Consider the following 26,610-nt stretch of genomic DNA (forward strand, 5'->3'; position numbering starts at 1 on the left):
AACAGTCCAGTGTCCATCGTCCAAGTCCAGAGATTTGTTAAAGAAGATCAATGCATTGGCTGGGAATCGAACCCGGGTCAACTGCTTGGGAAGCAGCTATGCTCACCACTATACCACCAACGCTGTATAACATAAAAATCTAAAGGATACCTTACAGCATAGAGGTTTCAGCTGACCGAAACTACGACAACGTTTCTTTTCATGAACAAAGTTTGGATTGTCCCTTACCACTATAACAGTCCAGTGTCCATCGTCCAAGTCCTGAGATTCTTTAAAGAAGATCAATGCATTGGCCGGGAATCGAACCCGGGTCAACTGCTTGGGAAGCAGCTATGCTCACCACTATACCACCAACGCTGTGTAACAGAGTAATATAAATGATACCTTACAGCATAGAGGTTTCAGCTGAGAGAGAGGTTTCTGCTGACCGAAACTTCCACATCTTTTCTTTTCATGAACAAAGTTTGGATTGTCCCTTACCACTATAACAGTCCAGTGTCCATCGTCCAAGTCCTGAGATTCTTTAAAGAAGATCAATGCATTGGCAGGGAATCGAACCCGGGTCAACTGCTTGGGAAGCAGCTATGCTCACCACTATACCACCAACGCTGTTTAACAGAATAATATAAATGATACCTTACAGCATAGACGTTTCAGCTGAGAGAGAGGTTTCAGCTGACCGAAACTACCACAACTTTTCTTTTCATGAACAAAGTTTGGATTGTCCCTTACCACTATAACAGTCCATCGTCCAAGTCCTGAGATTCTTTAAAGAAGATCAATGCATTGGCCGGGAAACGAACCCGGGTCAACTGCTTGGGAAGCAGCTATGCTCACCACAATACCACCAACGCTGTGTATTTGAATAATATAAATGATACCTTACAGCATAGATGTTTCAGCTGAGAGAGAGGTTTCAGCTGACCGAAACTACCACAACTTTTCTTTTCATGAACAAAGTTTGGATTGTCCCTTACCACTATAACAGTCCAGTGTCCATCGTCCAAGTCCAGAGATTTGTTAAAGAAGATCAATGCATTGGCCGGGAATCGAACCCAGGTCAACTGCTTAGGAAGCAGCTATGCTCACCACTATACCACCAACGCTGTATAACATAAAAATCTGAAGGATACCTTACAGCATAGAGGTTTCAGCTGACCGAAACTACGACAACTTTTCTGTTCATGAACAAAGTTTGGATTGTCCCTTACCACTATAACAGTCCAGTGTCCATCGTCCAAGTCCTGAGATTCTTTAAAGAAGATCAATGCATTGTCCGGGAATCGAACCCGGGTCAACTGCTTGGGAAGCAGCTATGCTCACCACTATACCACCAACGCTGTGTAACAGAGTAATATAAATGATACCTTACAGCATAGAGGTTTCAGCTGAGAGAGAGGTTTAAGCTGACCGAAACTTCCACATCTTTTCTTTTCATGAACAAAGTTTGGATTGTCCCGTACCACTATAACAGTCCAGTGTCCATCGTCCAAGTCCTGAGATTTGTTAAAGAACATCAATGCATTGGCCGGGAATCGAACCCGGGTCAACTGCTTGGGAAGCAGCTATGCTCACCACTATACCACCAACGCTGTATAGTAGGAAAATATAAATGATACCTTACAGCATAGAGGTTTCAGCTGAGAGAGAGGTATCAGCCGACCGAAACTACCACAACTTTTCTTTTCATGAACAAAGTTTGGATTGTCTCTTACCACTATAACAGTCCAGTGTCCATCGTCCAAGTCCTGAGATTTGTTAAAGATGATCAATGCATTGGCCGGGAATCGAACCCGGGTCAACTGCTTGGGAAGCAGCTATGCTCACCACTATACCACCAACGCTGTATAACATAAAAATCTAAAGGATACCTTACAGCATAGAGGTTTCAGCTGACCGAAACTACGACAACTTTTCTTTTCATGAACAAAGTTTGGATTGTCCCTTACCACTATAACAGTCCAGTGTCCATCGTCCAAGTCCTGAGATTCTTTAAAGAAGATCAATGCATTGGCCGGGAATCGAACCCGGGTCAACTGCTTGGGAAGCAGCTATGCTCACCACTATACCACCAACGCTGTGTAACAGAGTAATATAAATGATACCTTACAGCATAGAGGTTTCAGCTGAGAGAGAGGTTTAAGCTGACCGAAACTTCCACATCTTTTCTTTTCATGAACAAAGTTTGGATTGTCCCTTACCACTATAACAGTCCAGTGTCCATCGTCCAAGTCCTGAGATTCTTTAAAGAAGATCAATGCATTGGCCGGGAATCAAACCCGGGTCAACTGCTATGCTCACCACTATACCACCAACGCTGTATAACAGAAAAATCTAAATGATACCTTACAGCATAGAGGTTTCAGCTGACCGAAACTACAAGAAATTTTCTTTTCATGAACAAAGTTTGGATTGTCCCTTACCACTATAACAGTCCAGTGTCCATCGTCCAAGTCCTGAGATTTGTTAAAGAACATCAATGCATTGGCCGGGAATCGAACCCGGGTCAACTGCTTGGGAAGCAGCTATGCTCACCACTATACCACCAACGCTGTATAGTAGGAAAATATAAATGATACCTTACAGCATAGAGGTTTCAGCTGAGAGAGAGGTATCAGCCGACCGAAACTACCACAACTTTTCTTTTCATGAACAAAGTTTGGATTGTCTCTTACCACTATAACAGTCCAGTGTCCATCGTCCAAGTCCTGAGATTTGTTAAAGATGATCAATGCATTGGCCGGGAATCGAACCCGGGTCAACTGCTTGGGAAGCAGCTATGCTCACCACTATACCACCAACTCTGTATTACAGAAAAATCTAAATGATACCTTACAGCATAGAGGTTTCAGCTGAGATAGAGGTTTCGGCTGACCGAAACTACCACAACTTTTCTTTTCATGAACAAAGTTTGGATTGTCCCTTACCACTATAACAGTCCAGTGTCCATCGTCCAAGTCCTGAGATTTGTTAAAGAACATCAATGCATTGGCCGGGAATCGAACCCGGGTCAACTGCTTGGGAAGTAGCTATGCTCACCACTATACCACCAACGCTGTGTTTCAGAATAATATAAATGATACCTTACAGCATAGAGGTTTCAGCTGACCGAAACTACCAGAACTTTTCTAAATGATACCTTACAGCATAGAGGTTTCAGCTGAGAGAGAGGTTTCAGCTGACCGAAACTTCCACATCTTTTCTTGAACAAAGTTTGGATTGTCCCTTACCACTATAACAGTCCAGTGTCCATCGTCCAAGTCCTGAGATTCTTTAAAGAAGATCAATGCATTGGCCGGGAATCGAACCCGGGTCAACTGCTTGGGAAGCAGCTATGCTCACCACTATACCACCAACGCTGTATAAAAGAATAATATAAATGATACCTTACAGCATAGACGTTTCAGCTGAGAGAGAGGTTTCAGCTGACCGAAACTACCACAACTTTTCTTTTCATGAACAAAGTTTGGATTGTCCCTTACCACTATAACAGTCCATCGTCCAAGTCCTGAGATTCTTTAATGAAGATCAATGCATTGGCCGGGAAACGAACCCGGGTCAACTGCTTGGGAAGCAGCTATGCTCACCACAATACCACCAACGCTGTGTATTGGAATAATATAAATGATACCTTACAGCATAGATGTTTCAGCTGAGAGAGAGGTTTCAGCTGACCGAAACTACCACAACTTTTCTTTTCATGAACAAAGTTTGGATTGTCCCTTACCACTATAACAGTCCAGTGTCCATCGTCCAAGTCGAGAGATTTGTTAAAGAAGATCAATGCATTGGCCGGGAATCGAACCCAGGTCAACTGCTTGGGAAGCAGCTATGCTCACCACTATACCACCAACGCTGTATAACATAAAAATCTAAAGGATACCTTACAGCATAGAGGTTTCAGCTGACCGAAACTACGACAACTTTTCTTTTCATGAACAAAGTTTGGATTGTTCCTTACCACTATAACAGTCCAGTGTCCATCGTCCAAGTCCTGAGATTTGTTAAAGAAGATCAATGCATTGGCCGGGAATCGAACCCGGGTCAACTGCTTGGGAAGCAGCTATGCTCACCACTATACCACCAACGCTGTATAACATAAAAATCTAAAGGATACCTTACAGCATAGAGGTTTCAGCTGACCGAAACTACGACAACTTTTCTTTTCATGAACAAAGTTTGGATTGTCCCTTACCACTATAACAGTCCAGTGTCCATCGTCCAAGTCCTGAGATTCTTTAAAGAAGATTAATGCATTGGCCGGGAATCGAACCCGGGTCAACTGCTTGGGAAGCAGCTATGCTCACCACTATACCACCAACACTGTGTATCAGAGTAATATAAATGATACCTTACAGCATAGAGGTTTCAGCTGAGAGAGAGGTTTCAGCTGACCGAAACTTCCACATCTTTTCTTTTCATGAACAAAGTTTGGATTGTCCCTTACCACTATAACAGTCCAGTGTCCATCGTCCAAGTCCTGAGATTTGTTAAAGAAGATCAATGCATTGACCGGGAATCGAACCCCGGTCACCTGCTTGGGAAGCAGCTTTGCTCACCACTATACCACCAACGCTGTATAACAGAAAAATATAAATGATACCTTACAGCATAGAGGTTTCAGCTGACCGAAACTACCACAACTTTTCTTTTCATGAACAAAGTTTGGATTGTCCCTTACCACTATAACAGTCCAGTGTCCATCGCCCAAGTCCTGAGATTCTTTAAAGAAGATCAATGCATTGGCCGCGAATCGACCCCGGGTCAACTGCTTGGGAAGCAGCTATGCTCACCACTATACCACCAACGCTGTGTATCAGAATAATATAAATGATACCTTACAGCATAGAGGTTTCAGCTGAGAGAGAGGTTTCTGCTGACCGAAACTTCCACATCTTTTCTTTTCATGACCAAAGTTTTGGATTGTCCCTTACCACTATAACAGTCCAGTGTCCATCGTCCAAGTCCTGAGATTCTTTAAAGAAGATCAATGCATTGGCCGGGAATCGAACCCGGGTCAACTGCTTGGGAAGCAGCTATGCTCACCACTATACCACCAACACTGTGTATCAGAATAATATAAATTATACCTTACAGCATAGACGTTTCAGCTGACCGAAACTACCATAACTTTTCTTTTCATGAACAAAGTTTGGATTGTCCCTTACCACTATAACAGTCCAGTGTCCATCGTCCAAGTCCTGAGATTCTTTAAAGAAGATCAATGCATTGGCCGGGAATCGAACGCGGGTCAACTGCTTGGGAAGCAGCTATGCTCACCACTATACCACCAACACTGTGTATCAGAATAATATAAATGATACCTTACAGCATAGACGTTTCAGCTGAGAGAGAAGTTTCAGCTGACCGAAACTTCCACATGTTTTCTTTTCATGAACAAAGTTTGGATTGTCCCTTACCACTATCCATCGTCCAAGTCCTGAGATTCTTTAATGAAGATCAATGCATTGGCCGGGAATCGAACCCGGGTCAACTGCTTGGGAAGCAGCTATGCTCACCACAATACCACCAACGCTGTGTATTGGACTAATATAAATGATACCTTACAGCATAGATGTTTCAGCTGAGGGAGAGGTTTCAGCTGACCGAAACTACCACAACTTTTCTTTTCATGAACAAAGTTTGGATTGTCCCTTACCACTATAACAGTCCAGTGTCCATCGTCCAAGTCCAGAGATTTGTTAAAGAAGATCAATGCATTGACCGGGAATCGAACCCAGGTCAACTGCTTGGGAAGCAGCTATGCTCACCACTATACCACCAACGCTGTATAACATAAAAATCTAAAGGATACCTTACAGCATAGAGGTTTCAGCTGACCGAAACTACGACACCTATTCTTTTCATGAACAAAGTTTGGATTGTCCCTTACCACTATAACAGTCCAGTGTCCATCGTCCAAGTCCTGAGATTCTTTAAAGAAGATCAATGCATTGGCCGGGAATCGAACCCGGGTCAACTGCTTGGGAAGCAGCTATGCTCACCACTATACCACCAACGCTGTGTATCAGAGTAATATAAATGATACCTTACAGCATAGAGGTTTCAGCTGAGAGAGAGGTTTCAGCTGACCGAAACTTCCACATCTTTTCTTTTCATGAACAAAGTTTGGATTGTCCCTTACCACTATAACAGTCCAGTGTCCATCGTCCAAGTCCTGAGATTCTTTAAAGAAGATCAATGCATTGGCCGGGAATCGAACCCGGGTCAACTGCTTGGGAAGCAGCTATGCTCACCACTATACCACCAACGCTGTATAACAGAAAAATCTAAATGATACCTTACAGCATAGAGGTTTCAGCTGACCGAAACTACAAGAACTTTTCTTTTCATGAACAAAGTTTGGATTGTCCCTTACCACTATAACAGTCCAGTGTCCATCGTCCAAGTCCTGAGATTTGTTAAAGAAGATCAATGCATTGGCCGCGAATCGAACCCGGGTCAACTGCTTGGGAAGCAGCTATGCTCACCACTATACCACCAACGCTGTATTAGAGAAGAATATAAATGATACCTTACAGCATAGAGGTTTGAGCTGAGAGAGAGGTTTCAGCTGACCGAAACTTCCACATCTTTTCTTTTCATGACCAAAGTTTGGATTGTCCCTTACCACTATAACAGTCCAGTGTCCATCGACCAAGTCCTGAGATTTGTTAAAGAACATCAATGCATTGGCCGGGAATCGAACCCGGGTCAACTGCTTGGGAAGCAGCTATGCTCACCACTATACCACCAACGCTGTATAACAGATTAATATAAATGATACCTTACAGCATAGACGTTTCAGCTGAGAGAGATGTTTCAGCTGACCGAAACTTCCACATCTTTTCTTTTCATGAACAAAGTTTGGATTGTCCCTTACCACTATAACAGTCCAGTGTCCATCGTCCAAGTCCTGAGATTCTTTAAAGAAGATCAATGCATTGGCCGGGAATCGAACCCGGGTCAACTGCTTGGGAAGCAGCTATGCTCACCACTATACCACCAACACTGTATAAAAGAAAAATCTAAATGATACCTTACAGCATAGAGGTTTCAGCTGACCGAAACTACAATAACTTTTCTTTTCATGAACAAAGTTTGGATTGTCCCTTACCACTATAACAGTCCAGTGTCCATCGTCCAAGTCCTGAGATTTGTTAAAGAAGATCAATGCATTGGCCGCGAATCGAACCCGGGTCAACTGCTTGGGAAGCAGCTATGCTCACCACTATACCACCAACGCTGTATTAGAGAAGAATATAAATGATACCTTACAGCATAGAGGTTTCAGCTGACCGAAACTTCCACATCTTTTCTTTTCATGACCAAAGTTTGGATTGTCCCTTACCACTATAACAGTCCAGTGTCCATCGACCAAGTCCTGAGATTTGTTAAAGAACATCAATGCATTGGCCGGGAATCGAACCCGGGTCAACTGCTTGGGAAGCAGCTATGCTCACCACTATACCACCAACGCTGTATAACAGATTAATATAAATGATACCTTACAGCATAGAGGTTTCAGCTGACCGAAACTTCCACATCTTTTCTTTTCATGAACAAAGTTTGGATTGTCCCTTACCACTATAACAGTCCAGTGTCCATCATCCAAGTCCTGAGATTCTTTAAAGAAGATCAATGCATTGACCGGGAATCGAACCCGGGTCAACTGCTTGGGAAGCAGCTATGCTCACCACTATACCACCAACGCTGTGTGTCAGAATAATATAAATGATACCTTACAGCATAGACGTTTCAGCTGAGAGAGAGGTTTCAGCTGACCGAAACTTCCAAATCTTTTCTTTGCATGAACAAAGTTTGGATTGTCCCTTACCACTATAACAGTCCAGCTTCCATCGTCCAAGTCCTGAGATTCTTTAAAGAAGATCAATGCATTGGCCGGGAATCGAACCCGGGTCGACTGCTTGGGAAGCAGCTATGCTCACCACTATTCCACCAACGCTGTGTATCAGAATAATATAAATGATACCTTACAGCATAGACGTTTCAGCTGAGAGAGAGGTTTCAGCTGACCGAAACTTCCACATCTTTTCTTTTCATGAACAAAGTTTGGATTGTCCCTTACCACTATAACAGTCCAGTGTCCATCGTCCAAGTCCTGAGATTCTTTAAAGAAGATCAATGCATTGGCCGGGAATCGAACCCGGGTCAACTGCTTGGGAAGCAGCTATGCTCACCACTATACCACCAACGCTGTATAACAGAAAAATCTAAATGATACCTTACAGCATAGAGGTTTCAGCTGACCGAAACTACAAGAACTTTTCTTTTCATGAACAAAGTTTGGATTGTCCCTTACCACTATAACAGTCCAGTGTCCATCGTCCAAGTCCTGAGATTTGTTAAAGAAGATCAATGCATTGGCCGGGAATCGAACCCGGGTCAACTGCTTGGGAAGCAGCTATGCTCACCACTATACCACCAACTATGTATTAGAGAACAATATAAATGATACCTTACAGCATAGAGGTTTCAGCTGAGAGAGAGTTTTCAGCTGACCGAAACTTCCACATCTTTTCTTTTCATGACCAAAGTTTGGATTGTCCCTTACCACTATAACAGTCCAGTGTCCATCGACCAAGTCCTGAGATTTGTTAAAGAACATCAATGCATTGACCGGGAATCGAACCCGGGTCAACTGCTTGGGAAGCAGCTATGCTCACCACTATACCACCAACCCTGTATAATAGAAAAATATAAATGATACCTTACAGCATAGAGGTTTCAGCTGAGAGAGAGGTTTCAGCTGACCGAAACTACCACAACTTTACTTTTCATGAACAAAGTTTGGATTGTCCCTTACCACTATAACAGTCCAGTGTCCATCGTCCAAGTCCTGAGATTTGTTAAAGAACATCAATGCATTGGCCGGGAATCGAACCCGGGTCAACTGCTTGGGAGGCAGCAATGCTCACCACTATACCACCAACGCTGTATAACAGATTAATATAAATGATACCTTACAGCATAGAGGTTTCAGCTGACCGAAACTACCACAACTCTTCTTTTCATGAACAAAGTTTGGATTGGCCCTTACCACTATAACAGTCCAGTGTCCATCGTCCAAGTCCTGAGATTTGTTAAAGAAGATCAATGCATTGGCCGGGAATCGAACCCGGGTCAACTGCTTGGGAAGCAGCTATGCTCACCACTATACCACCAACGCTGTTTAACAGAAAAATCTAAATGATACCTTACAGCATAGAGGTTTCAGCTGAGAGAGAGGTTTCAGCTGACCTAAACTTCCACATCTTTTCTTTTCATGAACAAAGTTTGGATTGTCCCTCACCACTATAACAGTCCAGTGTCCATCATCCAAGTCCTGAGATTCTTTAAAGAAGATCAATGCATTGGCCGGGAATCGAACCCGGGTCAACTTCTTGGGAAGCAGCTATGCGCACCACTATACCACCAACGCTGTGTATCAGAATAATATAAATGATACCTTACAGCATAGACGTTTCAGCTGAGAGAGAGGTTTCAGCTGACCGAAACTTCCACATCTTTTCTTTTCATGAACAAAGTTTGGATTGTCCCTTACCACTATAACAGTCCAGTGTCCATCGTCCAAGTCCTGAGAATCTTTAATGAAGATCAATGCATTGGCCGGGAATCGAACCCGGGTCAACTGCTTGGGAAGCAGCTATGCTCACCACTATACCACCAACGCTGTATTAGAGAAGAATATAAATGATACCTTACAGCATAGAGGTTTGAGCTGAGAGAGAGGTTTCAGCTGACCGAAACTTCCACATCTTTTCTTTTCATGACCAAAGTTTGGATTGTCCCTTACCACTATAACAGTCCAGTGTCCATCGACCAAGTCCTGAGATTTGTTAAAGAACATCAATCAACTGCTTGGGAAGCAGCTATGCTCACCACTATACCACCAACACTGTATAACAGAAAAATCTAAATGATACCTTACAGCATAGAGGTTTCAGCTGACCGAAACTACAATAACTTTTCTTTTCATGAACAAAGTTTGGATTGTCCCTTACCACTATAACAGTCCAGTGTCCATCGTCCAAGTCCTGAGATTTGTTAAAGAAGATCAATGCATTGGCCGCGAATCGAACCCGGGTCAACTGCTTGGGAAGCAGCTATGCTCACCACTATACCACCAACGCTGTATTAGAGAAGAATATAAATGATACCTTACAGCATAGAGGTTTCAGCTGACCGAAACTTCCACATCTTTTCTTTTCATGACCAAAGTTTGGATTGTCCCTTACCACTATAACAGTCCAGTGTCCATCGACCAAGTCCTGAGATTTGTTAAAGAACATCAATGCATTGGCCGGGAATCGAACCCGGGTCAACTGCTTGGGAAGCAGCTATGCTCACCACTATACCACCAACGCTGTATAACAGATTAATATAAATGATACCTTACAGCATAGAGGTTTCAGCTGACCGAAACTTCCACATCTTTTCTTTTCATGAACAAAGTTTGGATTGTCCCTTACCACTATAACAGTCCAGTGTCCATCATCCAAGTCCTGAGATTCTTTAAAGAAGATCAATGCATTGACCGGGAATCGAACCCGGGTCAACTGCTTGGGAAGCAGCTATGCTCACCACTATACCACCAACGCTGTGTGTCAGAATAATATAAATGATACCTTACAGCATAGACGTTTCAGCTGAGAGAGAGGTTTCAGCTGACCGAAACTTCCAAATCTTTTCTTTGCATGAACAAAGTTTGGATTGTCCCTTACCACTATAACAGTCCAGTGTCCATCGTCCAAGTCCAGAGATTTGTTAAAGAAGATCAATGCATTGGCCGGGAATCGAACCCGGGTCAACTGCTTGGGAAGCAGCTATGCTCACCACTATACCAACAACGCTGTATAACATAAAAATCTAAAGGATACCTTACAGCATAGAGCTTTCAGCTGACCGAAACTACGACAACTTTTCTTTTCATGAATAAAGTTTGGATTGTCCCTTACCACTATAACAGTCCAGTGTCCATCGTCCAAGTCCTGAGATTCTTTAAAGAAGATCAATGCATTGGCCAGGAATCGAACCCGGGTCAACTGCTTGGGAAGCAGCTATGCTCACCACTATACCACCAACGCTGTGTATCAGAGTAATATAAATGATACCTTACAGCATAGAGGTTTCAGCTGAGAGAGAGGTTTCAGCTGACCGAAACTTCCACATCTTTTCTTTTCATGAACAAAGTTTGGATTGTCCCTTACCACTATAACAGTCCAGTGTCCATCGTCCAAGTCCTGAGATTCTTTAAAGAAGATCAATGCATTAGCCGGGAATCGAACCCGGGTCAACTGCTTGGGAAGCAGCTTTGCTCACCACTATACCACCAACGCTGTATAACAGAAAAATATAAATGATACCTTACAGCATAGAGGTTTCAGCTGACCGAAACTACCATAACTTTTCTTTTCATGAACAAAGTTTGGATTGTCCCTTACCACTATAACAGTCCAGTGTCCATCGTCCAAGTCCTGAGATTCTTTAAAGAAGATCAATGCATTGGCCGGGAATCGAACGCGGGTCAACTGCTTGGGAAGCAGCTATGCTCACCACTATACCACCAACACTGTGTATCAGAATAATATAAATGATACCTTACAGCATAGACGTTTCAGCTGAGAGAGAAGTTTCAGCTGACCGAAACTTCCACATGTTTTCTTTTCATGAACAAAGTTTGGATTGTCCCTTACCACTATCCATCGTCCAAGTCCTGAGATTCTTTAATGAAGATCAATGCATTGGCCGGGAATCGAACCCGGGTCAACTGCTTGGGAAGCAGCTATGCTCACCACAATACCACCAACGCTGTGTATTGGACTAATATAAATGATACCTTACAGCATAGATGTTTCAGCTGAGGGAGAGGTTTCAGCTGACCGAAACTACCACAACTTTTCTTTTCATGAACAAAGTTTGGATTGTCCCTTACCACTATAACAGTCCAGTGTCCATCGTCCAAGTCCAGAGATTTGTTAAAGAAGATCAATGCATTGACCGGGAATCGAACCCAGGTCAACTGCTTGGGAAGCAGCTATGCTCACCACTATACCACCAACGCTGTATAACATAAAAATCTAAAGGATACCTTACAGCATAGAGGTTTCAGCTGACCGAAACTACGACACCTATTCTTTTCATGAACAAAGTTTGGATTGTCCCTTACCACTATAACAGTCCAGTGTCCATCGTCCAAGTCCTGAGATTCTTTAAAGAAGATCAATGCATTGGCCGGGAATCGAACCCGGGTCAACTGCTTGGGAAGCAGCTATGCTCACCACTATACCACCAACGCTGTGTATCAGAGTAATATAAATGATACCTTACAGCATAGAGGTTTCAGCTGAGAGAGAGGTTTCAGCTGACCGAAACTTCCACATCTTTTCTTTTCATGAACAAAGTTTGGATTGTCCCTTACCACTATAACAGTCCAGTGTCCATCGTCCAAGTCCTGAGATTCTTTAAAGAAGATCAATGCATTGGCCGGGAATCGAACCCGGGTCAACTGCTTGGGAAGCAGCTATGCTCACCACTATACCACCAACGCTGTATAACAGAAAAATCTAAATGATACCTTACAGCATAGAGGTTTCAGCTGACCGAAACTACAAGAACTTTTCTTTTCATGAACAAAGTTTGGATTGTCCCTTACCACTATAACAGTCCAGTGTCCATCGTCCAAGTCCTGAGATTTGTTAAAGAAGATCAATGCATTGGCCGCGAATCGAACCCGGGTCAACTGCTTGGGAAGCAGCTATGCTCACCACTATACCACCAACGCTGTATTAGAGAAGAATATAAATGATACCTTACAGCATAGAGGTTTGAGCTGAGAGAGAGGTTTCAGCTGACCGAAACTTCCACATCTTTTCTTTTCATGACCAAAGTTTGGATTGTCCCTTACCACTATAACAGTCCAGTGTCCATCGACCAAGTCCTGAGATTTGTTAAAGAACATCAATGCATTGGCCGGGAATCGAACCCGGGTCAACTGCTTGGGAAGCAGCTATGCTCACCACTATACCACCAACGCTGTATAACAGATTAATATAAATGATACCTTACAGCATAGACGTTTCAGCTGAGAGAGATGTTTCAGCTGACCGAAACTTCCACATCTTTTCTTTTCATGAACAAAGTTTGGATTGTCCCTTACCACTATAACAGTCCAGTGTCCATCGTCCAAGTCCTGAGATTCTTTAAAGAAGATCAATGCATTGGCCGGGAATCGAACCCGGGTCAACTGCTTGGGAAGCAGCTATGCTCACCACTATACCACCAACACTGTATTACAGAAAAATCTAAATGATACCTTACAGCATAGAGGTTTCAGCTGACCGAAACTACAATAACTTTTCTTTTCATGAACAAAGTTTGGATTGTCCCTTACCACTATAACAGTCCAGTGTCCATCGTCCAAGTCCTGAGATTTGTTAAAGAAGATCAATGCATTGGCCGCGAATCGAACCCGGGTCAACTGCTTGGGAAGCAGCTATGCTCACCACTATACCACCAACGCTGTATTAGAGAAGAATATAAATGATACCTTACAGCATAGAGGTTTCAGCTGACCGAAACTTCCACATCTTTTCTTTTCATGACCAAAGTTTGGATTGTCCCTTACCACTATAACAGTCCAGTGTCCATCGACCAAGTCCTGAGATTTGTTAAAGAACATCAATGCATTGGCCGGGAATCGAACCCGGGTCAACTGCTTGGGAAGCAGCTATGCTCACCACTATACCACCAACACTGTATAACAGATTAATATAAATGATACCTTACAGCATAGAGGTTTCAGCTGACCGAAACTTCCACATCTTTTCTTTTCATGAACAAAGTTTGGATTGTCCCTTACCACTATAACAGTCCAGTGTCCATCATCCAAGTCCTGAGATTCTTTAAAGAAGATCAATGCATTGACCGGGAATCGAACCCGGGTCAACTGCTTGGGAAGCAGCTATGCTCACCACTATACCACCAACGCTGTGTGTCAGAATAATATAAATGATACCTTACAGCATAGACGTTTCAGCTGAGAGAGAGGTTTCAGCTGACCGAAACTTCCAAATCTTTTCTTTGCATGAACAAAGTTTGGATTGTCCCTTACCACTATAACAGTCCAGCTTCCATCGTCCAAGTCCTGAGATTCTTTAAAGAAGATCAATGCATTGGCCGGGAATCGAACCCGGGTCGACTGCTTGGGAAGCAGCTATGCTCACCACTATTCCACCAACGCTGTGTATCAGAATAATATAAATGATACCTTACAGCATAGACGTTTCAGCTGAGAGAGAGGTTTCAGCTGACCGAAACTTCCACATCTTTTCTTTTCATGAACAAAGTTTGGATTGTCCCTTACCACTATAACAGTCCAGTGTCCATCGTCCAAGTCCTGAGATTCTTTAAAGAAGATCAATGCATTGGCCGGGAATCGAACCCGGGTCAACTGCTTGGGAAGCAGCTATGCTCACCACTATACCACCAACGCTGTATAACAGAAAAATCTAAATGATACCTTACAGCATAGAGGTTTCAGCTGACCGAAACTACAAGAACTTTTCTTTTCATGAACAAAGTTTGGATTGTCCCTTACCACTATAACAGTCCAGTGTCCATCGTCCAAGTCCTGAGATTTGTTAAAGAAGATCAATGCATTGGCCGGGAATCGAACCCGGGTCAACTGCTTGGGAAGCAGCTATGCTCACCACTATACCACCAACTATGTATTAGAGAACAATATAAATGATACCTTACAGCATAGAGGTTTCAGCTGAGAGAGAGTTTTCAGCTGACCGAAACTTCCACATCTTTTCTTTTCATGACCAAAGTTTGGATTGTCCCTTACCACTATAACAGTCCAGTGTCCATCGACCAAGTCCTGAGATTTGTTAAAGAACATCAATGCATTGACCGGGAATCGAACCCGGGTCAACTGCTTGGGAAGCAGCTATGCTCACCACTATACCACCAACCCTGTATAATAGAAAAATATAAATGATACCTTACAGCATAGAGGTTTCAGCTGAGAGAGAGGTTTCAGCTGACCGAAACTACCACAACTTTACTTTTCATGAACAAAGTTTGGATTGTCCCTTACCACTATAACAGTCCAGTGTCCATCGTCCAAGTCCTGAGATTTGTTAAAGAACATCAATGCATTGGCCGGGAATCGAACCCGGGTCAACTGCTTGGGAGGCAGCAATGCTCACCACTATACCACCAACGCTGTATAACAGATTAATATAAATGATACCTTACAGCATAGAGGTTTCAGCTGACCGAAACTACCACAACTCTTCTTTTCATGAACAAAGTTTGGATTGGCCCTTACCACTATAACAGTCCAGTGTCCATCGTCCAAGTCCTGAGATTTGTTAAAGAAGATCAATGCATTGGCCGGGAATCGAACCCGGGTCAACTGCTTGGGAAGCAGCTATGCTCACCACTATACCACCAACGCTGTTTAACAGAAAAATCTAAATGATACCTTACAGCATAGAGGTTTCAGCTGAGAGAGAGGTTTCAGCTGACCTAAACTTCCACATCTTTTCTTTTCATGAACAAAGTTTGGATTGTCCCTCACCACTATAACAGTCCAGTGTCCATCATCCAAGTCCTGAGATTCTTTAAAGAAGATCAATGCATTGGCCGGGAATCGAACCCGGGTCAACTTCTTGGGAAGCAGCTATGCGCACCACTATACCACCAACGCTGTGTATCAGAATAATATAAATGATACCTTACAGCATAGACGTTTCAGCTGAGAGAGAGGTTTCAGCTGACCGAAACTTCCACATCTTTTCTTTTCATGAACAAAGTTTGGATTGTCCCTTACCACTATAACAGTCCAGTGTCCATCGTCCAAGTCCTGAGAATCTTTAATGAAGATCAATGCATTGGCCGGGAATCGAACCCGGGTCAACTGCTTGGGAAGCAGCTATGCTCACCACTATACCACCAACGCTGTATTAGAGAAGAATATAAATGATACCTTACAGCATAGAGGTTTGAGCTGAGAGAGAGGTTTCAGCTGACCGAAACTTCCACATCTTTTCTTTTCATGACCAAAGTTTGGATTGTCCCTTACCACTATAACAGTCCAGTGTCCATCGACCAAGTCCTGAGATTTGTTAAAGAACATCAATGCATTGGCCGGGAATCGAACCCGGGTCAACTGCTTGGGAAGCAGCTATGCTCACCACTATACCACCAACGCTGTATAACAGATTAATATAAATGATACCTTACAGCATAGACGTTTCAGCTGAGAGAGATGTTTCAGCTGACCGAAACTTCCACATCTTTTCTTTTCATGAACAAAGTTTGGATTGTCCCTTACCACTATAACAGTCCAGTGTCCATCGTCCAAGTCCTGAGATTCTTTAAAGAAGATCAATGCATTGGCCGGGAATCGAACCCGGGTCAACTGCTTGGGAAGCAGCTATGCTCACCACTATACCACCAACACTGTATAACAGAAAAATCTAAATGATACCTTACAGCATAGAGGTTTCAGCTGACCGAAACTACAATAACTTTTCTTTTCATGAACAAAGTTTGGATTGTCCCTTACCACTATAACAGTCCAGTGTCCATCGTCCAAGTCCTGAGATTTGTTAAAGAAGATCAATGCATTGGCCGCGAATCGAACCCGGGTCAACTGCTTGGGAAGCAGCTATGCTCACCACTATACCACCAACGCTGTATTAGAGAAGAATATAAATGATACCTTACAGCATAGAGGTTTCAGCTGACCGAAACTTCCACATCTTTTCTTTTCATGACCAAAGTTTGGATTGTCCCTTACCACTATAACAGTCCAGTGTCCATCGACCAAGTCCTGAGATTTGTTAAAGAACATCAATGCATTGGCCGGGAATCGAACCCGGGTCAACTGCTTGGGAAGCAGCTATGCTCACCACTATACCACCAACGCTGTATAACAGATTAATATAAATGATACCTTACAGCATAGAGGTTTCAGCTGACCGAAACTTCCACATCTTTTCTTTTCATGAACAAAGTTTGGATTGTCCCTTACCACTATAACAGTCCAGTGTCCATCATCCAAGTCCTGAGATTCTTTAAAGAAGATCAATGCATTGACCGGGAATCGAACCCGGGTCAACTGCTTGGGAAGCAGCTATGCTCACCACTATACCACCAACGCTGTGTGTCAGAATAATATAAATGATACCTTACAGCATAGACGTTTCAGCTGAGAGAGAGGTTTCAGCTGACCGAAACTTCCAAATCTTTTCTTTGCATGAACAAAGTTTGGATTGTCCCTTACCACTATAACAGTCCAGCTTCCATCGTCCAAGTCCTGAGATTCTTTAAAGAAGATCAATGCATTGGCCGGGAATCGAACCCGGGTCGACTGCTTGGGAAGCAGCTATGCTCACCACTATTCCACCAACGCTGTGTATCAGAATAATATAAATGATACCTTACAGCATAGACGTTTCAGCTGAGAGAGAGGTTTCAGCTGACCGAAACTTCCACATCTTTTCTTTTCATGAACAAAGTTTGGATTGTCCCTTACCACTATAACAGTCCAGTGTCCATCGTCCAAGTCCTGAGATTCTTTAAAGAAGATCAATGCATTGGCCGGGAATCGAACCCGGGTCAACTGCTTGGGAAGCAGCTATGCTCACCACTATACCACCAACGCTGTATTACAGAAAAATCTAAATGATACCTTACAGCATAGAGGTTTCAGCTGACCGAAACTACAAGAACTTTTCTTTTCATGAACAAAGTTTGGATTGTCCCTTACCACTATAACAGTCCAGTGTCCATCGTCCAAGTCCTGAGATTTGTTAAAGAAGATCAATGCATTGGCCGGGAATCGAACCCGGGTCAACTGCTTGGGAAGCAGCTATGCTCACCACTATACCACCAACTATGTATTAGAGAACAATATAAATGATACCTTACAGCATAGAGGTTTCAGCTGAGAGAGAGTTTTCAGCTGACCGAAACTTCCACATCTTTTCTTTTCATGACCAAAGTTTGGATTGTCCCTTACCACTATAACAGTCCAGTGTCCATCGACCAAGTCCTGAGATTTGTTAAAGAACATCAATGCATTGACCGGGAATCGAACCCGGGTCAACTGCTTGGGAAGCAGCTATGCTCACCACTATACCACCAACCCTGTATAATAGAAAAATATAAATGATACCTTACAGCATAGAGGTTTCAGCTGAGAGAGAGGTTTCAGCTGACCGAAACTACCACAACTTTACTTTTCATGAACAAAGTTTGGATTGTCCCTTACCACTATAACAGTCCAGTGTCCATCGTCCAAGTCCTGAGATTTGTTAAAGAACATCAATGCATTGGCCGGGAATCGAACCCGGGTCGACTGCTTGGGAAGCAGCTATGCTCACCACTATTCCACCAACGCTGTGTATCAGAATAATATAAATGATACCTTACAGCATAGACGTTTCAGCTGAGAGAGAGGTTTCAGCTGACCGAAACTTCCACATCTTTTCTTTTCATGAACAAAGTTTGGATTGTCCCTTACCACTATAACAGTCCAGTGTCCATCGTCCAAGTCCTGAGATTCTTTAAAGAAGATCAATGCATTGGCCGGGAATCGAACCCGGGTCAACTGCTTGGGAAGCAGCTATGCTCACCACTATACCACCAACGCTGTATAACAGAATAATCTAAATGATACCTTACAGCATAGAGGTTTCAGCTGACCGAAACTACAAGAACTTTTCTTTTCATGAACAAAGTTTGGATTGTCCCTTACCACTATAACAGTCCAGTGTCCATCGTCCAAGTCCTGAGATTTGTTAAAGAAGATCAATGCATTGGCCGGGAATCGAACCCGGGTCAACTGCTTGGGAAGCAGCTATGCTCACCACTATACCACCAACTATGTATTAGAGAACAATATAAATGATACCTTACAGCATAGAGGTTTCAGCTGAGAGAGAGTTTTCAGCTGACCGAAACTTCCACATCTTTTCTTTTCATGACCAAAGTTTGGATTGTCCCTTACCACCATAACAGTCCAGTGTCCATCGACCAAGTCCTGAGATTTGTTAAAGAACATCAATGCATTGACCGGGAATCGAACCCGGGTCAACTGCTTGGGAAGCAGCTATGCTCACCACTATACCACCAACCCTGTATAATAGAAAAATATAAATGATACCTTACAGCATAGAGGTTTCAGCTGAGAGAGAGGTTTCAGCTGACCGAAACTACCACAACTTTACTTTTCATGAACAAAGTTTGGATTGTCCCTTACCACTATAACAGTCCAGTGTCCATCGTCCAAGTCCTGAGATTTGTTAAAGAACATCAATGCATTGGCCGGGAATCGAACCCGGGTCAACTGCTTGGGAGGCAGCTATGCTCACCACTATACCACCAACGCTGTATAACAGATTAATATAAATGATACCTTACAGCATAGATGTTTCAGCTGACCGAAACTACCACAACTCTTCTTTTCATGAACAAAGTTTGGATTGGCCCTTACCACTATAACAGTCCAGTGTCCATCGTCCAAGTCCTGAGATTTGTTAAAGAAGATCAATGCATTGGCCGGGAATCGAACCCGGGTCAACTGCTTGGGAAGCAGCTATGCTCACCACTATACCACCAACGCTGTTTAACAGAAAAATCTAAATGATACCTTACAGCATAGAGGTTTCAGCTGAGAGAGAGGTTTCAGCTGACCGAAACTTCCACATCTTTTCTTTTCATGAACAAAGTTTGGATTGTCCCTTACCACTATAACAGTCCAGTGTCCATCGTCCAAGTCCTGAGAATCTTTAATGAAGATCAATGCATTGGCCGGGAATCTAACCCGGGTCAACTGCTTGGGAAGCAGCTATGCTCACCACTATACCACCAACGCTGTATAACAGAAAAATCTAAAGGATACCTTACAGCATAGAGGTTTCAGCTGAGATAGAGGCTTCAGCTGACCGAAACTACCACAACTTTTCTTTTCAGGAACAAAGTTTGGATTGTCCCTTACCACTATAACAGTCCAGTGTCCATCGTCCAAGTCCTGAGATTTGTTAAAGAACATCAATGCATTGGCCGGGAATCGAATCGAGCTATGCTCACCACTATACCACCAACGCTGTATTACAGAATAATATAAATGATACCTTACAGCATAGAGGTTTCAGCTGAGAGAGAGGTTTCAGCTGACCGAAACTACCACAACTTTACTTTTCATGAACAAAGTTTGGATTGTCCCTTACCACTATAACAGTCCAGTGTCCATCGTCCAAGTCCTGAGAATCTTTAATAAAGATCAATGCATTGGCCGGGAATCGAACCCGGGTCAACTGCTTGGGGAGCAGCTATGCTCACCACTATACCACCAACGCTGTGTATCTGAATAATATAAATGATACCTTACAGCATAGAGGTTTCAGCTGAGAGAGAGATTTCAGCTGACCGAAACTACCACAACTTTTCTTTTCATGAACAAAGTTTGGATTGTCCCTTACCACTATAACAGTCCAGTGTCCATCGTCCAAGTCCTGAGATTCTTTAAAGAAGATCAATGCATTGGCCGCGAATCGAACCCGGGTCAACTGCTTGGGAAGCAGCTATGCTCACCACTATACCACCAACGCTGTGTATCAGAATAATATAAATGATACCTTACAGCATAGAGGTTTCAGCTGAGAGAGAGGTTTCAGCTGACCGAAACTTCCACATCTTTTCTTTTCATGACCAAAGTTTTGGATTGTCCCTTACCACTATAACAGTCCAGTGTCCATCGTCCAAGTCCTGAGATTCTTTAAAGAAGATCAATGCATTGGCCGGGAATCGAACGCGGGTCAACTGCTTGGGAAGCAGCTATGCTCACCACTATACCACCAACACTGTGTATCAGAATAATATAAATTATACCTTACAGCATAGACGTTTCAGCTGAGAGAGAAGTTTCAGCTGACCGAAACTTCCACATGTTTTCTTTTCATGAACAAAGTTTGGATTGTCCCTTACCACTATCCATCGTCCAAGTCCTGAGATTCTTTAATGAAGATCAATGCATTGGCCGGGAATCGAACCCGGGTCAACTGCTTGGGAAGCAGCTATGCTCACCACAATACCACCAACGCTGTGTATTGGACTAATATAAATGATACCTTACAGCATAGATGTTTCAGCTGAGAGAGAGGTTTCAGCTGACCGAAACTACCACAACTTTTCTTTTCATGAACAAAGTTTGGATTGTCCCTTACCACTATAACAGTCCAGTGTCCATCGTCCAAGTCCAGAGATTTGTTAAAGAAGATCAATGCATTGGCCGGGAATCGAACCCAGGTCAACTGCTTGGGAAGCAGCTATGCTCACCACTATACCACCAACGCTGTATAACATAAAAATCTAAAGGATACCTTACAGCATAGAGGTTTCAGCTGACCGAAACTACGACAACTTTTCTTTTCATGAACAAAGTTTGGATTGTCCCTTACCACTATAACAGTCCAGTGTCCATCGTCCAAGTCCTGAGATTCTTTAAAGAAGATCAATGCATTGGCCGGGAATCGAACCCGGGTCAACTGCTTGGGAAGCAGCTATGCTCACCACTATACCACCAACGCTGTGTATCAGAGTAATATAAATGATACCTTACAGCATAGAGGTTTCAGCTGAGAGAGAGGTTTCAGCTGACCGAAACTTCCACATCTTTTCTTTTCATGAACAAAGTTTGGATTGTCCCTTACCACTATAACAGTCCAGTGTCCATCGTCCAAGTCCTGAGATTCTTTAAAGAAGATCAATGCATTGGCCGGGAATCGAACCCGGGTCAACTGCTTGGGAAGCAGCTATGCTCACCACTATACCACCAACGCTGTATAACAGAAAAATCTAAATGATACCTTACAGCATAGAGGTTTCAGCTGACCGAAACTACAAGAACTTTTCTTTTCATGAACAAAGTTTGGATTGTCCCTTACCACTATAACAGTCCAGTGTCCATCGTCCAAGTCCTGAGATTTGTTAAAGAAGATCAATGCATTGGCCGCGAATCGAACCCGGGTCAACTGCTTGGGAAGCAGCTATGCTCACCACTATACCACCAACGCTGTATTAGAGAAGAATATAAATGATACCTTACAGCATAGAGGTTTGAGCTGAGAGAGAGGTTTCAGCTGACCGAAACTTCCACATCTTTTCTTTTCATGACCAAAGTTTGGATTGTCCCTTACCACTATAACAGTCCAGTGTCCATCGACCAAGTCCTGAGATTTGTTAAAGAACATCAATGCATTGGCCGGGAATCGAACCCGGGTCAACTGCTTGGGAAGCAGCTATGCTCACCACTATACCACCAACGCTGTATAACAGATTAATATAAATGATACCTTACAGCATAGACGTTTCAGCTGAGAGAGATGTTTCAGCTGACCGAAACTTCCACATCTTTTCTTGAACAAAGTTTGGATTGTCCCTTACCACTATAACAGTCCAGTGTCCATCGTCCAAGTCCTGAGATTCTTTAAAGAAGATCAATGCATTGGCCGGGAATCGAACCCGGGTCAACTGCTTGGGAAGCAGCTATGCTCACCACTATACCACCAACGCTATATAACAGAAAAATCTAAATGATACCTTACAGCATAGAGGTTTCAGCTGACCGAAACTACAATAACTTTTCTTTTCATGAACAAAGTTTGGATTGTCCCTTACCACTATAACAGTCCAGTGTCCATCGTCCAAGTCCTGAGATTTGTTAAAGAAGATCAATGCATTGGCCGCGAATCGAACCCGGGTCAACTGCTTGGGAAGCAGCTATGCTCACCACTATACCACCAACGCTGTATTAGAGAAGAATATAAATGATACCTTACAGCATAGAGGTTTCAGCTGACCGAAACTTCCACATCTTTTCTTTTCATGACCAAAGTTTGGATTGTCCCTTACCACTATAACAGTCCAGTGTCCATCGACCAAGTCCTGAGATTTGTTAAAGAACATCAATGCATTGGCCGGGAATCGAACCCGGGTCAACTGCTTGGGAAGCAGCTATGCTCACCACTATACCACCAACGCTGTATAACAGATTAATATAAATGATACCTTACAGCATAGAGGTTTCAGCTGACCGAAACTACAATAACTTTTCTTTTCATGAACAAAGTTTGGATTGTCCCTTACCACTATAACAGTCCAGTGTCCATCGTCCAAGTCCTGAGATTTGTTAAAGAAGATCAATGCATTGGCCGGGAATCGAACCCGGGTCAACTGCTTGGGAAGCAGCTATGCTCAGCACTATACCACCAACGCTGTTTAACAGAAAAATCTAAATGATACCTTACAGCATAGAGGTCTCAGCTGAGAGAGAGGCTTCAGCTGACCGAAACTTCCACATCTTTTCTTTTCATGAACAAAGTTTGGATTGTCCCTCACCACTATAACAGTCCAGTGTCCATCATCCAAGTCCTGAGATTCTTTAAAGAAGATCAATGCATTGGCCGGGAATCGAACCCGGGTCAACTGCTTGGGAAGCAGCTATGCTCACCACTATACCACCAACGCTGTGTATCAGAATAATATAAATGATACCTTACAGCATAGAGGTTTCAGCTGAGAGAGAGGTTTTGATGAGCAAAACCACCACAACATTTCTTTTCAAGAACAAAGTTTGGATTGTCCCTTACCACTATAACAGTCCAGTGTCCATCGTTCAAGTCCTGAGATTTGCTAAAGAAGATCAATGCATTGGCCGGGAATCGTACCCAGGTCAATTGCTCGGGAAGCAGCAATGCTCACCACTATTCCACCAACGCTGTTAAACAGATTAATATAAATGATACCATACAGCATAGAGGTTTCAACAGCGAGAGGTTTCAGCTGACCAAAACTACCACAACTTTTCTTTTTATGAAAAAGTTTGGATTGTCCCTTACCTCTATAACAGTCCAGTGTCCATCATCCAAGTCGTTGGATTTGTTCAAGATGATCAATGCATTGGCCGGGAATGGAACCCGGGTCAACTGCTTGGGAAACAGCTATGCTCACCACTATACCACCAACGCTGTATTAAAGAAAAACATAAATGATAACTTACAGCATAGAGGTTTCAGCTGAGAGAGAGTTTTCCAATGAGCGAAACCACCACAACATTTCTTTTCAAGAATAAAGTTTGGATTGTCCCTTACCACTATAACAGTCCAGTGTCAATCGTCCAAGTCCTGAGATCTCTTAAAGAAGATCAATGCATTGACCGGGAATCAAACCCGGGTCAACTGCTTGGGAAGCAGCTATGCTCACCACTATACCACCAATGCTGTTTGTTAAATTTTTATAAATTATGCCTCACAGCATTAGTTCACAGAGGTGTCAGAAGTAACACTGCACCACGACTTACCGTCTTCATGAACAAAGTCTGGGTTGTCCTTGACCACAAAAGTATCCCATTATCAATCGTTTATGTCCTGAATCACATAGGAAAGAAAGAAATCAAGGCATTGGCCGGGAATGAAACCTAGGTCAACTGCTTGGGAAGCAGCTATGCTCACCACTATACCACCAACGCTATTGATAAAAAAAATATAAATGATAGCCAACATGCCACCGTCAATCGTGCAAGTCCTGAGATTCGTAAATGCAGTTCAATGCATTGGCTGGGAATCAAACACAGGTCAACTGCTTGGGAGGCAGCTATGCTCACCACTTTCACCACCAACGCTCTTAGTCAAAGATATATAAATGATCAGTTCACAGAGGTGTCAGAAGAGTAAATGCACCATTACTTTCCGTTTTCATTCTGGGTTGTCCTTGACCACAAAAGTATCCCATTATCAATCGTTTATCGAATCATGCTGGGAATTCAATGCATTGGCCGGGAATCGAACCCCGGGTCAACTTCTTGGGAAGCAGCTATGCTCATCACTATACCACCAACACTGTATAATTAAATTATATCTAATTATATCACTATTCTAAATTGATATAAATTATACCTCACAGCATTAGTTCACAGAGGTTTCAGAAGAGCCAATGTACCACGACTTTCCGTTTTCATGAACAAAGTCTGGGTTGTCCATTACCACTGAAACATCCCAATATCAAACGTTCCAAGTCCTGAATCGTCCTGGCATTTGTTTAAATGTATCAATGCATTGGCCGTGAATCGCACCCCTGTCCACTGCTTGGGAAGCAGCTATGCTCACCACTATACCACCAACATTCTGTTTTACAAACTAATGATAATGCACAGCATAAGTTCCCCCGGTCTTCTGAATCGTCAATCAGTTGACTGTCCTCCATGTTGGACAAATGGTTGTTATGTAAACTCTATCAACAGCACTATGTGGAAAAGAAGGTTCCATGGTTTAACGGTTTTGTCTCATGTGTTCATTGGCAATAACAAGATTTCCTACATCCCAATTCCCACATCCCCCCAAAAAATTCCACATTAAAAATCCACACTATATTAATACACCTTTCCAGGTGAAATATATTGTGCAATTATTCTATGCAGGGGCGTAGCACCAAATTCTGGGGCCTATATACAAGAAGTCCTGATGGAAATTAGTCCTGAAAATTAAGTTTTACTAGCAGGCAGCTAGGATGATAGAGCCATTTTGTAATGCAATGACGTCTGCGGCTAACTAGCCTATATGCCATAGGTTATTATTTATCATGTAGCCTAATAACAGCTTAGTATTAATTTTATATAAGCTTACTTCAAATCAGTAGCCTGCTGTTGCAATATTAGCCTACCTACACTTTATTTATCCTTTACCTTAATAACCAAGGCCTCATCATGTGAAAGTGTAGCCTATTGTCTGCTCTTGATTTGGGTTGTCTCTGTTCGTTTTAGTAATGATAATGGAGGTAGTTAAGAATGGGGTTTCATCTTGTGTGTTTAAACGTTTGCGCTCACCTTTCTTAGAAGATAAGATGGTCAGAACCTGACTTCCTCAATTTTGTCTTCTCTCCCTGTCTTTCTTCACCGTTCTCTTTTGAGAGCCAGACTTAAATTTATTTAACTGCGGCTGTGACATATTTTCGCATCTCCATCCAGATAAAGTCTCACCGTAAACAAGGTGCGATTCGCGGTGAAATCAGCTGTGTGGACTGAACCATTTTGCACTTTTTGAAAGGGGTGTTAACAGAGCAGTCACAGCAGTCTTTACTTAACAATAATATACCAATTTATTAAACTAATACTTTAAGCTTGCATTCAGATCAATATTCATCATGACATTTAGTTATGTTATTAAAGTATTTGAACAACGATCAAAAAAAAAATAACGATTTATTTTTCTCACATTTCCCATGGGCCCCCATCTGCCTTGCCCCCCTCCCAAGCCTGTCCCCCTTACACCCGCAGTCCGTCGGCCCTGATTCTATGAGTAAAAATCGATGGAATTGTGCTTTGAGTTTTGCAGTTTGGAGTCTTCTTGTCGATAAATGAGCTTCAAGTTTCCAGAATTGTGTCCATAGTTGCATTTTTTTGTGTGCATGCAATAGAGAAAGACTGTGTGATTTCGTCCTGTTCAAAAGGATGAAAAGGGTAGTCTGTGTGTGTGTGTGTGTGTGTGTGTGTGTGTGTGTGTGTGTGTGTGTGTG

At 42.8% G+C, this 26,610-nt stretch overlaps 42 non-coding genes across 42 annotated transcripts; all 42 read right to left on the minus strand.

Moving 5' to 3' along the window:
• Positions 1 to 285: 285 nt before the first annotated feature.
• AC3HAE_040472 (transfer RNA glycine (anticodon CCC)) lies at positions 286 to 357 on the minus strand. The gene has a single exon. It is a non-coding gene; the product is annotated as a tRNA-Gly (tRNA).
• Positions 358 to 1,034: 677 nt separating this feature from the next.
• AC3HAE_040473 (transfer RNA arginine (anticodon CCU)) lies at positions 1,035 to 1,106 on the minus strand. The gene has a single exon. It is a non-coding gene; the product is annotated as a tRNA-Arg (tRNA).
• Positions 1,107 to 1,520: 414 nt separating this feature from the next.
• On the minus strand, positions 1,521 to 1,592 carry AC3HAE_040474 (transfer RNA glycine (anticodon CCC)). The gene has a single exon. It is a non-coding gene; the product is annotated as a tRNA-Gly (tRNA).
• Positions 1,593 to 1,772: 180 nt separating this feature from the next.
• AC3HAE_040475 (transfer RNA glycine (anticodon CCC)) lies at positions 1,773 to 1,844 on the minus strand. The gene has a single exon. It is a non-coding gene; the product is annotated as a tRNA-Gly (tRNA).
• Positions 1,845 to 2,006: 162 nt separating this feature from the next.
• AC3HAE_040478 (transfer RNA glycine (anticodon CCC)) lies at positions 2,007 to 2,078 on the minus strand. The gene has a single exon. It is a non-coding gene; the product is annotated as a tRNA-Gly (tRNA).
• Positions 2,079 to 2,480: 402 nt separating this feature from the next.
• On the minus strand, positions 2,481 to 2,552 carry AC3HAE_040479 (transfer RNA glycine (anticodon CCC)). The gene has a single exon. It is a non-coding gene; the product is annotated as a tRNA-Gly (tRNA).
• A 735-nt stretch (positions 2,553 to 3,287) lies between these two features.
• Positions 3,288 to 3,359, minus strand: AC3HAE_040480 (transfer RNA glycine (anticodon CCC)). The gene has a single exon. It is a non-coding gene; the product is annotated as a tRNA-Gly (tRNA).
• A 425-nt stretch (positions 3,360 to 3,784) lies between these two features.
• On the minus strand, positions 3,785 to 3,856 carry AC3HAE_040481 (transfer RNA glycine (anticodon CCC)). The gene has a single exon. It is a non-coding gene; the product is annotated as a tRNA-Gly (tRNA).
• A 162-nt stretch (positions 3,857 to 4,018) lies between these two features.
• Positions 4,019 to 4,090, minus strand: AC3HAE_040482 (transfer RNA glycine (anticodon CCC)). Its single transcript has one exon. It is a non-coding gene; the product is annotated as a tRNA-Gly (tRNA).
• Positions 4,091 to 5,950: 1,860 nt separating this feature from the next.
• Positions 5,951 to 6,022, minus strand: AC3HAE_040384 (transfer RNA glycine (anticodon CCC)). Its single transcript has one exon. It is a non-coding gene; the product is annotated as a tRNA-Gly (tRNA).
• A 180-nt stretch (positions 6,023 to 6,202) lies between these two features.
• Positions 6,203 to 6,274, minus strand: AC3HAE_040385 (transfer RNA glycine (anticodon CCC)). The gene has a single exon. It is a non-coding gene; the product is annotated as a tRNA-Gly (tRNA).
• A 414-nt stretch (positions 6,275 to 6,688) lies between these two features.
• AC3HAE_040386 (transfer RNA glycine (anticodon CCC)) lies at positions 6,689 to 6,760 on the minus strand. Its single transcript has one exon. It is a non-coding gene; the product is annotated as a tRNA-Gly (tRNA).
• A 648-nt stretch (positions 6,761 to 7,408) lies between these two features.
• AC3HAE_040387 (transfer RNA glycine (anticodon CCC)) lies at positions 7,409 to 7,480 on the minus strand. The gene has a single exon. It is a non-coding gene; the product is annotated as a tRNA-Gly (tRNA).
• A 162-nt stretch (positions 7,481 to 7,642) lies between these two features.
• AC3HAE_040388 (transfer RNA glycine (anticodon CCC)) lies at positions 7,643 to 7,714 on the minus strand. Its single transcript has one exon. It is a non-coding gene; the product is annotated as a tRNA-Gly (tRNA).
• Positions 7,715 to 8,146: 432 nt separating this feature from the next.
• On the minus strand, positions 8,147 to 8,218 carry AC3HAE_040391 (transfer RNA glycine (anticodon CCC)). The gene has a single exon. It is a non-coding gene; the product is annotated as a tRNA-Gly (tRNA).
• A 666-nt stretch (positions 8,219 to 8,884) lies between these two features.
• Positions 8,885 to 8,956, minus strand: AC3HAE_040392 (transfer RNA glycine (anticodon CCC)). The gene has a single exon. It is a non-coding gene; the product is annotated as a tRNA-Gly (tRNA).
• A 162-nt stretch (positions 8,957 to 9,118) lies between these two features.
• AC3HAE_040393 (transfer RNA glycine (anticodon CCC)) lies at positions 9,119 to 9,190 on the minus strand. The gene has a single exon. It is a non-coding gene; the product is annotated as a tRNA-Gly (tRNA).
• A 432-nt stretch (positions 9,191 to 9,622) lies between these two features.
• AC3HAE_040394 (transfer RNA glycine (anticodon CCC)) lies at positions 9,623 to 9,694 on the minus strand. The gene has a single exon. It is a non-coding gene; the product is annotated as a tRNA-Gly (tRNA).
• A 622-nt stretch (positions 9,695 to 10,316) lies between these two features.
• Positions 10,317 to 10,388, minus strand: AC3HAE_040395 (transfer RNA glycine (anticodon CCC)). Its single transcript has one exon. It is a non-coding gene; the product is annotated as a tRNA-Gly (tRNA).
• A 162-nt stretch (positions 10,389 to 10,550) lies between these two features.
• Positions 10,551 to 10,622, minus strand: AC3HAE_040396 (transfer RNA glycine (anticodon CCC)). Its single transcript has one exon. It is a non-coding gene; the product is annotated as a tRNA-Gly (tRNA).
• A 1,625-nt stretch (positions 10,623 to 12,247) lies between these two features.
• On the minus strand, positions 12,248 to 12,319 carry AC3HAE_040397 (transfer RNA glycine (anticodon CCC)). The gene has a single exon. It is a non-coding gene; the product is annotated as a tRNA-Gly (tRNA).
• Positions 12,320 to 12,499: 180 nt separating this feature from the next.
• AC3HAE_040398 (transfer RNA glycine (anticodon CCC)) lies at positions 12,500 to 12,571 on the minus strand. The gene has a single exon. It is a non-coding gene; the product is annotated as a tRNA-Gly (tRNA).
• Positions 12,572 to 12,985: 414 nt separating this feature from the next.
• On the minus strand, positions 12,986 to 13,057 carry AC3HAE_040399 (transfer RNA glycine (anticodon CCC)). The gene has a single exon. It is a non-coding gene; the product is annotated as a tRNA-Gly (tRNA).
• Positions 13,058 to 13,939: 882 nt separating this feature from the next.
• On the minus strand, positions 13,940 to 14,011 carry AC3HAE_040401 (transfer RNA glycine (anticodon CCC)). Its single transcript has one exon. It is a non-coding gene; the product is annotated as a tRNA-Gly (tRNA).
• A 432-nt stretch (positions 14,012 to 14,443) lies between these two features.
• Positions 14,444 to 14,515, minus strand: AC3HAE_040403 (transfer RNA glycine (anticodon CCC)). Its single transcript has one exon. It is a non-coding gene; the product is annotated as a tRNA-Gly (tRNA).
• Positions 14,516 to 15,181: 666 nt separating this feature from the next.
• AC3HAE_040404 (transfer RNA glycine (anticodon CCC)) lies at positions 15,182 to 15,253 on the minus strand. The gene has a single exon. It is a non-coding gene; the product is annotated as a tRNA-Gly (tRNA).
• Positions 15,254 to 15,415: 162 nt separating this feature from the next.
• AC3HAE_040405 (transfer RNA glycine (anticodon CCC)) lies at positions 15,416 to 15,487 on the minus strand. The gene has a single exon. It is a non-coding gene; the product is annotated as a tRNA-Gly (tRNA).
• Positions 15,488 to 15,919: 432 nt separating this feature from the next.
• Positions 15,920 to 15,991, minus strand: AC3HAE_040406 (transfer RNA glycine (anticodon CCC)). Its single transcript has one exon. It is a non-coding gene; the product is annotated as a tRNA-Gly (tRNA).
• Positions 15,992 to 16,171: 180 nt separating this feature from the next.
• Positions 16,172 to 16,243, minus strand: AC3HAE_040407 (transfer RNA glycine (anticodon CCC)). Its single transcript has one exon. It is a non-coding gene; the product is annotated as a tRNA-Gly (tRNA).
• A 648-nt stretch (positions 16,244 to 16,891) lies between these two features.
• On the minus strand, positions 16,892 to 16,963 carry AC3HAE_040408 (transfer RNA glycine (anticodon CCC)). The gene has a single exon. It is a non-coding gene; the product is annotated as a tRNA-Gly (tRNA).
• A 162-nt stretch (positions 16,964 to 17,125) lies between these two features.
• On the minus strand, positions 17,126 to 17,197 carry AC3HAE_040409 (transfer RNA glycine (anticodon CCC)). The gene has a single exon. It is a non-coding gene; the product is annotated as a tRNA-Gly (tRNA).
• Positions 17,198 to 17,629: 432 nt separating this feature from the next.
• Positions 17,630 to 17,701, minus strand: AC3HAE_040410 (transfer RNA glycine (anticodon CCC)). The gene has a single exon. It is a non-coding gene; the product is annotated as a tRNA-Gly (tRNA).
• A 918-nt stretch (positions 17,702 to 18,619) lies between these two features.
• AC3HAE_040412 (transfer RNA glycine (anticodon CCC)) lies at positions 18,620 to 18,691 on the minus strand. Its single transcript has one exon. It is a non-coding gene; the product is annotated as a tRNA-Gly (tRNA).
• Positions 18,692 to 19,357: 666 nt separating this feature from the next.
• AC3HAE_040413 (transfer RNA glycine (anticodon CCC)) lies at positions 19,358 to 19,429 on the minus strand. The gene has a single exon. It is a non-coding gene; the product is annotated as a tRNA-Gly (tRNA).
• Positions 19,430 to 19,591: 162 nt separating this feature from the next.
• AC3HAE_040415 (transfer RNA glycine (anticodon CCC)) lies at positions 19,592 to 19,663 on the minus strand. The gene has a single exon. It is a non-coding gene; the product is annotated as a tRNA-Gly (tRNA).
• A 1,660-nt stretch (positions 19,664 to 21,323) lies between these two features.
• On the minus strand, positions 21,324 to 21,395 carry AC3HAE_040416 (transfer RNA glycine (anticodon CCC)). Its single transcript has one exon. It is a non-coding gene; the product is annotated as a tRNA-Gly (tRNA).
• A 162-nt stretch (positions 21,396 to 21,557) lies between these two features.
• On the minus strand, positions 21,558 to 21,629 carry AC3HAE_040417 (transfer RNA glycine (anticodon CCC)). The gene has a single exon. It is a non-coding gene; the product is annotated as a tRNA-Gly (tRNA).
• A 180-nt stretch (positions 21,630 to 21,809) lies between these two features.
• Positions 21,810 to 21,881, minus strand: AC3HAE_040418 (transfer RNA glycine (anticodon CCC)). Its single transcript has one exon. It is a non-coding gene; the product is annotated as a tRNA-Gly (tRNA).
• Positions 21,882 to 22,295: 414 nt separating this feature from the next.
• AC3HAE_040419 (transfer RNA glycine (anticodon CCC)) lies at positions 22,296 to 22,367 on the minus strand. Its single transcript has one exon. It is a non-coding gene; the product is annotated as a tRNA-Gly (tRNA).
• A 175-nt stretch (positions 22,368 to 22,542) lies between these two features.
• AC3HAE_040420 (transfer RNA glycine (anticodon CCC)) lies at positions 22,543 to 22,614 on the minus strand. The gene has a single exon. It is a non-coding gene; the product is annotated as a tRNA-Gly (tRNA).
• A 396-nt stretch (positions 22,615 to 23,010) lies between these two features.
• Positions 23,011 to 23,082, minus strand: AC3HAE_040421 (transfer RNA glycine (anticodon CCC)). Its single transcript has one exon. It is a non-coding gene; the product is annotated as a tRNA-Gly (tRNA).
• Positions 23,083 to 23,496: 414 nt separating this feature from the next.
• Positions 23,497 to 23,568, minus strand: AC3HAE_040423 (transfer RNA glycine (anticodon CCC)). The gene has a single exon. It is a non-coding gene; the product is annotated as a tRNA-Gly (tRNA).
• Positions 23,569 to 26,610: the final 3,042 nt, after the last annotated feature.

Source organism: Micromesistius poutassou, assembly GCF_964030765.1.
Source record: "Micromesistius poutassou genome assembly, chromosome: 24".
Classification (NCBI taxonomy): domain Eukaryota; kingdom Metazoa; phylum Chordata; class Actinopteri; order Gadiformes; family Gadidae; genus Micromesistius; species Micromesistius poutassou.